At 28.0% G+C, this 12,281-nt stretch overlaps 1 long non-coding RNA gene and 1 pseudogene across 13 annotated transcripts in view; both read left to right on the forward strand.

The window, feature by feature from the left end:
• LOC132926935 (uncharacterized) overlaps positions 1–12,281 on the forward strand; it is a 405,462-nt gene that overhangs the window by 333,952 nt on the left and 59,229 nt on the right. The window lies entirely within an intron of this gene.
• LOC132923844 (uncharacterized) lies at positions 3,590–4,161 on the forward strand (annotated as a pseudogene).

Consider the following 12,281-nt stretch of genomic DNA (forward strand, 5'->3'; position numbering starts at 1 on the left):
ATATAAACAAAATGCATTAACGCAAAACCATTGTTTATGTTTTTAAATCATATTGGTAGCAAATTATTTGTAAAAACTACAATATAATATATAATATAAATTATGTATATAGTTAAAATATAATAAAAAAATACAAAACTGATACGTTAAACCTCTAAAAATATTATTGTCTATGATTTACCATACTTTAATACTAATGAAAAATTGTATAATATTATGTACTTGAATATTTCATAAAAATATTGTTTCGAATTAAGTATTTAAAATGCTATTAAATTACCGTTTAGCGAAAAAATCGAATGTTAGAACACAAAGCACATATAACATATTAATATGTCGTAAACTCGTAACTATAATATTATATAGTCGTACTTGTTATGGTTAGTGTTACTACACCTTATAAATACAATGATACACGTAGGTTTTCAATTTCATTGTAACGCGTAGTGACAAAGGCGAGGTCAAGTACAAAACCGAAGAGTACCTTACCGAAAACCAACAATGAGACATGAATACACTACAATTTTAAATTATATTAATATAACCGAAACTGTGTGTCTGAATCGACGTGTCTCATCGTCACATTGAAAAAGGACGTTTTCTTAGTGAAGTGTACGGTCCGGCAACCCTCACCCAGCCCACCACGACTACACGATTGTCCCGAAACCGATCGATACGAAGAAAACAGTGAAGAAGGCAGGCAAGATAAAAATTCGTATTGTTGCTGACATACCGCCTGTATCCTTTGTCACGGGCACGCATACAGTTTCTTTTACGTCCCATCGGCGCCGTTCGATGTTTATCCGCAATATAAATGATGTTGCAACAGTGAATGAACGTGTTTTATTCTAAAACTGTATTATGTTATTATAGGAGCTAATTCAAAAGCGTCACCACGCTAGGTACAGTGCTGGAATGTTAATCCCTGATTTTATATATAGTGTCATTCGAAGGCCTACAGAGTCGTATTCAATTGTACAGATATTTTTTTCATTTATAAAATATAAGAGTATACAATTTAATGACAACTCTGAAGAAGGTCGAAACGAGTCGATTTTGCAGTAGGTACTCGTATATTATTGTTATATAATTGTATCATTTTTTATTTGATTTCTACAAATCGTCGATTGAATTGAATAAAATCTTGGAATCTAGATCTGCTGTATAGAATAGATTTACAGTGTACGTATACAGTAGAGACTATAATATTTACTACTTATACCCGTGTAGTAGATAAATTTGGTCTCTTACCTACTACTTAGATAGTAATAGTTTTACGAATAGCTATAAATTGTAAATTAATTGTTTAGCATTTATCTATAACACAGACCGTAGTTCTTATTACAGCCTACAGAAATTTACCTTTTGTACTTTGTACATGTTAGTTAACAGGAACCTGGAACTACCATGCAAAAGATAGAAAAATAATATAGATAGGCATTGAAGAAAATATTAAATTAATATGACTTATGAAACATTTGACGGAAAACGATATTTTTATGTAGTATACAAAAAACTGTTTTTTTGATTATCAATTGTCAATTATAATTATAATCAACTGATCTATTGCTAAACTATTTAGTTTATACTGTTAACTTAACAATTAAATGTCATTATAATTTAACTATAGATATCTAACCATCTAATAATGATTAAAAATTAAAATGGTAAGCAATAAGGGCATGGGTACCGCCTTTCTATACATTGGATATCGAGTGGGTCACTATTATAGGTTTGTTAAATTTGAATTCAATGAAATATCACAGTGATATTTTTATTTGATATAAGTATATAACTATTTAATTAATTGATTTTACTTTTAGAATTATAAAAGGATAATATAATTATTTCCGAAATTATTACATTTATTATATTATTAGTATTTAATTATTATAATAATATATATTAAATATTTATTATATTAATTTCTATAACTCAAAATGTAATAACATTTATCTGTAAATACCGTAAAATAATTAAAAAATATTATTAATATTAACATATTGGATAATATTTTAAAATAAATTAAGAATCTTCTTTATAGTAAAATCCATAATAATATAAAATACATAAACGTTTAAATTACGAAGAATAATGTTTTTAAATTATAACAAAATAATAAATATATAGTTTTGGATGTTTTATTTAAGACATTTTGGGGAGTAGTGAGTGTACAATTTATATATTTTGTTGAATTCTAGTACAAAGAATAATAATATGTGCCCATGTGCAACAATGTAACCAATACATCCTGGCGCCTTTCCGGATTAAGACCATAAATCAATAATATAATAATATATACAGTATATGCATTATACTCGGTTCTTTTGATTTTCTGGTACACTCAAACTGTCTGTATCATGACATTATTTATTGTATTTTTAATATGTCTCCCGACGCGCTATATATCCCGAATATACAATGCCATTGTAGCTATGAAAAGCAGAAACATCTAAGGCGACTACGGTACGTTTTGCTGATATAAGCACATTTATCATTGTTTAGACGTGCACAGATACTATATACTTTTATTACGTTCATTGTGACCATGTGCAGTATATAGGTATATAGGAATATAATCTATGTACGTGTATTGTGTATAGAATATAGGTCCATATAAGGTCAATTCCGGTACTCACCCATATAATACGTGTCGTACTGTCGATTCTCCAACACAAACAAAATGTCTGTATGTGGTAGGTACTATATCGAAAACATTTCCTGTTGATTTGCCTTCTGGCGTGCAGATAATGTGGTTCGTATAAAAATGTACGACGACCATTTACAGTGAGCGTCAATCTCCCGCGGTGACAAAACTAAGTTTTGTTTACGCATTCTTTTGGAAATAGGCGTTCAACAGTGTGTCGGATAATTCTTTTACGGATTACAGATATAGGTTGATAGTTTGAAGAACTCTAATAATAAATAGGTTTCTTATTATTGTACACTTGTATTCCAGGAAAATTATACGTGTACACTGTACAGTATAATACTGTATATAATACACACAGATGTTATATTGTAATAATGTAGTATTATCCTTACAGTGTACAGACAGATAATATAAAATGTGTTGAAAAACACATATTGTACATTATATTTGAAAAATACATTAAATTCTAACTTATTTAAAGTAAACGTAAATTATATTTGGCAGTACTACTTAAGGAACCATTTTTATTAACTGTATTCATTAATATTAACTTCAGCCACTTCAGGTACAAATTACAAACTAACACTTTACCTGGCTTGGTACGCATTTTATGTACAGCCTATACGAGCGATGATGCGGCGTTGGTTTTAATGGACTTTAATGGGTGTCACGTCATTTTATCGTGGCTAAATTCATCGCGCGTCAATTCACTGTGGTCATTTTATCGCAACGTCAATTCATCGCGTTATAAATAAGTCGCGCGTCAATTTATCGCGTGTTATCGTTTTTATAATTTTTGAACTCCAATGAACTCTAATGATCTCTGCCAATAAGCCTCAGTCTTATGACAACCGTCAAATCATCATTTTAACCGTCGTGTATCGTGTATTTATCGAGTACGCTCATTTATTATTATAATACAATTATTATTCTATTATGGCTTTTCAAATGCTAAAAACTGAGAAAGAGAAAGATAGTCTTTGCTACGATGGCTACATTTTTTTAAAAGAAAAAGAAAATGATACGAAATCCATATGGAAATGTAATCAGTATTATAAAAATAAATGTCGCGGACGACTTCACCTAAGCGTCCTAAGCGAAGGGAAAATATTAAAAAAAACACTGACCATAATCACGTTCTAAGTTCATCAGACATTCAGGTAAAAATAACACTTAATAATCTAAAAGATATAGCCAGTAATAATAGTGATATGAATACACAATCGGTAATAGGTTCAGCACTTAGTCAAATCCCTACTGAATCGTCTGGGCAATTACCTAATATAAATAGACTTAAACGTACTATTCAACCTGTACGTAAGCAAAAATGACAGTTGCCCAACGACCCGACCGACTTAAACTTTATCATACCTGATGAAATGACAAAAACCATAGATGGAAATCTTTTTTTACAATATAATAGTGGTATTAATACTGAACGAATTTTAATTTTTTCAACAACACGTTTATTGTATCTTATGACACAATGCGACAATTGGTTTAATTAATACTGATCCGCCCTGCATTGAGCTCGCTCTTATACCACGGAAGAGGCAAGAATTTTATTTTATTACCTACACTTTTAAAAAATGTTACGTAATGCAGTTGGTCCACTATAACCAACCATTTGGTTGTTTTAACGTACAGTATATACTATATATAGCATATAAATAATGTTGTATTATACCGTTAGCCAGTACTCAAGTTACTTGTGAGAGATCATTTTTAAAATTGTTATTATAATTTCAATTTTAAATGTTTTAACTCATTTTATTGGTAAACGGACAGTTTGTACTATCTATTGTTTGAGTCGCATTGCATATAGCGGACACTTTGTATTATGATGATAATAAATTGATAAAATTCGATCGCGGACGTTTTGTACGGTATGTACATGGTGGTTTTTATTTTGCATGTTTTTGCATATTTTGGATAAAATGCATACTATTGCATAATATGTGTAATAAAATGAATATTATTGCGAAAAATGCATGTTTTATAGTATATTTCGTATTTAATTCTAGCCATGCTAATTAAAGTATAAAACTTGTTTTTTTTGTTTAACATAAATTTTCCAATTTTCCAAGCATAAAATTAAAAATATTTACACTATTGAATGTGAATTATAAATTTTATTTCTAAATTATTTTATTTTATTATTTCTCAATTAAATTATATTAAGACAGAAAGCCAATCACTGATGTATTTTAATAAATAAATATTTTTTTTGTAACGGTATTTTTGTGTTTATCTCATAACAATTTAAATGCATATTTTACAATTTTTTATTGCATACAAATTCTAGCCCTGATTATTATTGTTAATTATGTATGTTAACATTGTTAACTACCTGTATTTTGTAATAACAATTTATGTCTAATATTTCATGTCCCAACAATTTTTTTAACCGGAAATAGTACAAACTGTCTGCCATGTAAATTTTATTACTTTCTGAAATATTACAGACTGGCCGCGGTTTTCATTTTTTTGGGGTGAGCGTACAAAGTGTCCTACAACCCATTTTATTATTTATTTTTTTATTTAACGGACGTTAGTCCAATCCACATACAACATAGGGTATACCACTATCACTAGGGTATATCAATCAAAAGTATGGCTTTTGCTGTGCTTGCAACTTAGATATTACATACAATTACAGTGACCGCAATTGTTATATGTGCTTATCTTAAAAATCATCCACGACCTCAATGTCCGCAATTAGTATGCAGCCGTATTAATTATACTAACTTTGGTACAAACTACAAAGTAACACGTTTACCTACTACCTGGCTTGGATACGCATTTCATGTGCGTCCAACACGAGCGGTTTTTGGTGATGCGATGGTAACGGTCACAATTCAATTTTTTCATTATTATAAAATATTATGCAATAGCGCTCTCCGTCTCGGGGGCCCCTCTGTCGTCGCCCGAAGACAACATCGATATCGATATAATCGGCGTGCACGCACGCACTATCACCGCTGCTACCACACTGAAGTACTTAGCATTTGATTAATATATAAAAATATATAATATAGAGTATTATACCGGCCAAATGTGTTTATCATTATTTTATAATACTTATGTAAGGTCGTCGCCTAGACGCCTAATTTTATTCGGTGTGTCCGACAATCGCAACTTTTCTTTACTTTCTTTCTTCCTCTTCGCCATACAACACGTCCGAGAAAAAACCAAATGTACCATCACCGAGGGCATCCTGGAAACGACGCTCAACGGCGCACCCGAAAATGGTAATGTAATAAATATTTTTTTTTTTACAAAAGCACCTTGGCCAGTACTCTATTAAATTATACATTTTTATTTATTATTATTATACACATTGGCATAATTTATTATATATATTATGTATTTGTTATTACTATTACGCTCACCAGTGCTATATTTTATTATATATATATTTTATTATTATTATACACGCCGGTTACCAATCATCAGTAACCGCTCCGTGATATACAATTAGAAATTATTAGGGCTCGGATTTATATATGTATTTATGAAACCAAAATATGTATTTATGCTACCAAAATATGTATTTTACTAATATGATTAGTAAAATTATTAAAAAAAAAACGTATTTAAAATATAAATAAAAAATATTAATTATCTTGATTACAAAATATGATAACATGCATTTTTAAATTTTCAAATTCAAAAGAACATAATAATTAGCGACATTTAACCAAGTTTACAATTGGTTGTGGAAGAGGCTTAAATCTGGGTACATATATTTTTAAATATTTCGATACGGCTAGGAGCTTTTAAAAATATCTTTTTAACTGTAGATATTAATTCGTCTATTTTTGTAAATTTTGATCGAGTGGTTTCTGCTATTCAGTGAAATGCGCGTGCTAAATACGTTAAATAGATCATTTAATGGACAAATTGTTGAAATATGTAGGTAAATTTATATAAGTTATTATTTTGAGAAATATGTATAAACATGTACTAATGGCAAAATATGTAAAATAAAATATAGTTAATTTCATTGAAAATCCCTCGAATATTATTATTATAGCTTTATTATCCAAAAAGCCTTGATTATTAAAATTCGATTTTTTAACGAATTTAGATTTTTTTATAAAATTAGGTTTTTTATTTAACTAGGCTTTTTATTCAAATTGAACTTTTTTATCCAATTTAGATTTTATTGATTTTTTATATTCGATTGTTTATTACCATTGATTTTTATCCTGTATACATTGGTTTTAAAAAAAAAACTAAATCTCTACAAACGATAAAAAATAGATTACAAACCAATACAAACTGACTACAAAAGAATGGTAAAAAAAATGCATTTATTCATAAGCCGAATATCAATGATAAAAAATCCTAGTTGAATAAATAATCAATAATAAATAAAAAAATATGGATGAAAAATCTTGATTGAATAAAATAAATCTATATCGAAATATGAAAAAATTAATTAAAAATCTAAACAGAAAAGATGACATTTTTTTTAAAAAAACATCATTTTACCAGGAGTTTTTTAATTTTTGCGGAGGCGTTTTTTGAGCAGGAATTCCGGGAGTGGTGGCAGGAATCGGCAGGAATAGAGCACTAAATATTGGCGTTAGAAAAAGTTGGAAAATTCAAATGCCGACCATTGGTGGGGCGGGGGAAACGTTTCTCCAGCCCCACCCGGAGTTTTTTAATTTTTGCGGTGGCGTTTTTTGAGCAGGAATTCCGAGAGTGGCGGCAGGAATTGGCAGGAATGGAGCACTAAGTATTGGCGGAAAAAGTTGAAAATGTTAAATGGGTGGGGTTGGGGAAATGTACGTGTCGTTTCCCGTGGTGGTGGTTGGTTGGACGTAGCCCATTCGGCTCCCGTTTTCCTAAACGCCTGCTGTTTTAAAAAAAAAAGGAAATTCCTATAAATGGCTCCGGTCAAAAAAGGTTTTACGAACAGGTAATTACTCAAACGGCTCCGGTTTTTTACAACACAAATTCAAACAATTTTTTTATAAACTCAATGCGTGTTATTACTTATTTTGTTTAATGAAAACTTGTCGATTATAAATTATAGAATTAGGGCTGTGGAGCCACGGAACTAACAAAATTTATCGTATTTAACCAGCTTCTTTTAAGTCGAAAATTGAAATTGTTCTAATGAATATTTTAATATAGCTATATTAGCATTAGATTAGGCGCACGCGCTTCTGCGGGTGGTAGTTATTTATATAATATGTATAGACATGTAGTGTATAAAGAATATAAACACGTTTTAACTGCTTATATATTATATGTATTATTTTTCATTATTATTATGGTTTGTCTGTCAATATTTGGGTAAACGATAAACACACGACCGACAATTGTTGCTTATACGAGATCTTCCCTATATAATTATATATTTATATATATTATAAAAGTCACTGTGCAAAAATATTCGTATCCCGTCCGTCCGCTATACGTTCATTGTTCACACAAGTTTTCATGAAATCAAAAATGTTATACGGACAATACCCGTATTATATAGTGTAAATATTTTGTGTACTGTTCGTCTGTACGAATATGACACAGTCGTGTATTTATCGTTGTCCACCACATGAATAGCAATTCAATAAGTAGATAAACCAATTTTTGGAAAGATCGATTTTAGTTTTTTTGGTTTTAATTAAAAATGTAATAACTTTAGAGACTTGAAATTTTCAATAAAATATTAATTTATGCATTTACTTTAGATATGATATAATTTTCAAAATATTTGATATATTTTTATGCTATTTGAAATGTCCAATTTTATTAATTATTCTCGATTTATGTATCTATGATTTAATATTTTAGTTTTTGAGTAAAATAAAAGATTAATAAAAGATTTTTCATTATAGCTGTTCTTACGGAAACCTAGAAACTTATTTTAATTTCTAATATTAATAGTATATTATTTAAACGTAGTTTTATTGTTATTCTAAAAAAATTGTCCATACAGAGACTTTTCATACCTTTACGGGCTTTACGTATATTATTATTAACTTGACAGTTGACACTATGAAAATGTTAAAATATTTACTATAATAGTAATATAAATAAAAATATTATATCCCTTATAAGTTTATAATATAGGTTGAAAGTACATTTCCGCTCAGAGTTATTTTTTTCTATTCAACAGTTTATCACTCAATTAAAATTGAACTCAATATCAGCTATTAGTCAACAATCATTATCGTGACCAACACACAGCCGATTAAGGACCATGACCTTTTTTAACAATATATTTTATGACTAATTCAAACAAAAATTGTATGTGTAAGCAACGAATCATTGATAGAGAAACATTATGCTATTTTAATCGTTATTTAATTGTGTCTATATCTTTAATCCAAATAATATTATCTGTTGACATTTTAGACTGATGTACTATTTTAAAATATCAGTTTGATACATAATTTGAATGATTATTAAATTCATTGTCGTGTAAAATAACATTATTTTGTATGATAAATTATAATAATGATATATTATAATTTATAGCTACTTAACGTAACGTGGGACTCGCGTATATTTTATAGTTGAGATTACGATATAGTGACTAATGAGTATTGATAATTGACCATCCAGCTCCCCCTTACACCACGGAACAATCAAAATTTTTATTATTTGCATTTTTAAAATATGTTACATCATACAGTGGAAATATTATAGTGTCTGTAAAACTGAAATATACGCTTTTTAAAATAAATTAATATTATTTCTAAGAAAACTCACACTTTTCGAAGTGTATACTAAGAAAATATTAATAAATTATATGATTTTTAAAAATTTCATAGGTACATACGAATAACTGCGATTAAACATTCAATGAGGTTGCAGTTGTCAACATACCTTGTTATTTGTTTTATTATCTTGTCGACAGTGTTTGTGCCAATAGCTTAGTTAATCGATTTATAAGTAGTTTAAAATTACTACTTGATTACATTTGGTTGAATCCAAAAATGTTTAGTTCTAGTAACACATTTGCAGGTATTTACCTGCAAATGTGTTACTAGAACTTTTACTTCTAACAATTTTATTGATAGAAATACATTTACATGTTATGAATAATGAATTACAACAACCCACTTAACAATTTAATTTTATTACAAATTTCCAAATACTTTTAAATAATCATTCACACATTTTTAACTGAAGACTCTCGACCATTTAATTAAGAACATGGACTAGATTTAAACCGAGATCCATTTCATTTTTTATTATATACTGCAATAATTGTAAAACATTTAATAATTGTTTACTTTTTTAAGGTATGTTATCAATTTAGTACATAATATATAGTTCAACATTGGTTGTTTTAACAGTATATACTATACAAATAATATTGTATTATACTGTTAGCCAGTACTCTAGTTACTTGTGAAAGATCATTTTTAAAATTAAAACAAAGTTAAGATAAATTGTTTCCCAAGAATCAATGGAAGCATTGGTATTAATAATCATTATTGAATGAAGTTTTAAAATGTATTAAGAAACTGTAATTAATACTATCGGAAAGAGCTCTAATGGACTTTCTAAACTTTAGTTTTAAAATGAAATTAATAAATTATGAAAAAAAATGTTATTATAATATTAGATATTTATTTAAAAATTATTTTCATAACCATATTTATTTTATTATATTATGTACCTATGTACCTATGTATTGTGTCATGTTTATGTCATAGCAAATTCTATAATGTGAGATATTTCGCTTACTGTAGATTAAAAATATACTATTTTTATTTTACATATTCTGGAGATTTTGAATATTACAGCATATTTTATTATTTCGAAAACAGTTTTCTAATACATTAAGTAATTTTGTATTTTATTTTTTGTTAATAACATTTTTAATTTTTACTTTCTTTATCAGTAGTAGGCAACCGGCTAATGTATACGGCCCGCTTTAAATTTTAGAACAACGAAATTTTTTTTTATACATTGCATAATTTTAAAGTTTTAGACTTTTTTTTTAGTAAATAGTTTTAGAATACAACATTTTTATTTTTATCCTGCCCATGAACGCTTTTTAATTCGTGAATGTGGCCCGAGAGTTTAAAAAGGTTGCTGACCACTGGTCTAAATATACTGTGTATACTGTAGCATTGTCGTGACCACATGCTTGATAATACTGGCGTTTATATGATATTAAACTTTAAATTAAATTAAAATACTTAATACTTGTAGTCTTTGCTCCCGTAAATCTTAGAATTCAAACAGAATTATTGTATCTCCATAATTTTAGGGGATATCGCAATAGGCACGTCTTCGCGGGACTTTAAGTATATTATTTATACTCTATCGTTTACAATAAATTTAGTGTGGTCTTATATGTGTGCTATAGAAAAACATTTTCAGGAAATTGCCCACCAGGGCTGGCGCTAGAAGTATTGGCGCCCTTGCCCCCTCCCCCCTCGTTTGAGTAGTAGTAAAGTTAAGTTTTTTAGTAAGTTTAAATAAAATTAGTATGCATTTTATATTATAAATTTATACCTTTCAACTTTATTACCCTGATCATACAATACTGCAATAAAGTTATTAACTTATAAAATAGTCACATTGCATAAAAAAAATATAATAAAATGTGCGAATGTGCGATTCACCATGTTATATCGACTGTTGCGCCGCAGCTACCCTGTACAACCATACTATGTATGTATTGTAATATAAGTACCATAATATAATTTAATATAATATATTAGTTAATGGTATGAATACATATTATTATAATAACTATAAATACTAAATATAATTAAAAATTTAATATGTTCCGAAAAAGTTATATCAACTTGCCGTAGGTAAGTTATACTGAAGTTTACGAACTCAAAAGCAAATTGGATAGATGGCTTAAACTTAAAAGCCAAAAAATGTCAAGGATTTTTAAGACTGACAATTGTAAGTGGTAATTATTATTACTAGGTAAATGGAATTTTATATTTTTTTCATATTATATTATTACGTCTTTTAAAGATTTAATAATTACCTGCTAAATGTATTTTTGTAATGATTTTTTTTTAACTAGTAAATTTTTTAAGTTAATTTATTATGTCTCATATAATTTACCATTATTGTTACTATACTCCTTACTGACCCTACTCCTTTTTTGTAAACAATGTAATATATTTTGTAATATCACTATATCAGTTATATTATAAATATAGGTATTATTACCTCTGTTGGTAGTTAATATACCAGGACATTTTTTCGAAGACTTCTGGGAACATTTCCATCTTAATGTTTTTATTAGTTTATGCTGGATTGTATATGCAAATTCATCAAAAATAATTTTTTTACCATCTTTTATTAATTTTACAATATCCATTGTTATAAAAGTATGTATTAAAGTATGTACACTATTACTGTTAACACTGCTATGACACGAGGTTGATTACTAGTGCTATATATATATATCGTAGGTATATATACTAGATAAGTAGTAATATTACTTGTTAGTTTTATATGGAAATAGTAAATACCCCTAGGCCCTAATTAAGATATCATTGTGTATAACTTGTATCAATAGTAAATACATTTGACTATTTGAGTACACAGAGCGAAAAAAAAATTTGAAAAAAATAACTAAGCTCAATAAAATATTTTTGTTTAATAATATTTTTAAGAACTAATTTTATTT

The sequence above is a fragment of the Rhopalosiphum padi genome, chromosome 3 (genome assembly GCF_020882245.1).
Source record: "Rhopalosiphum padi isolate XX-2018 chromosome 3, ASM2088224v1, whole genome shotgun sequence".
NCBI lineage: Eukaryota > Metazoa > Arthropoda > Insecta > Hemiptera > Aphididae > Rhopalosiphum > Rhopalosiphum padi.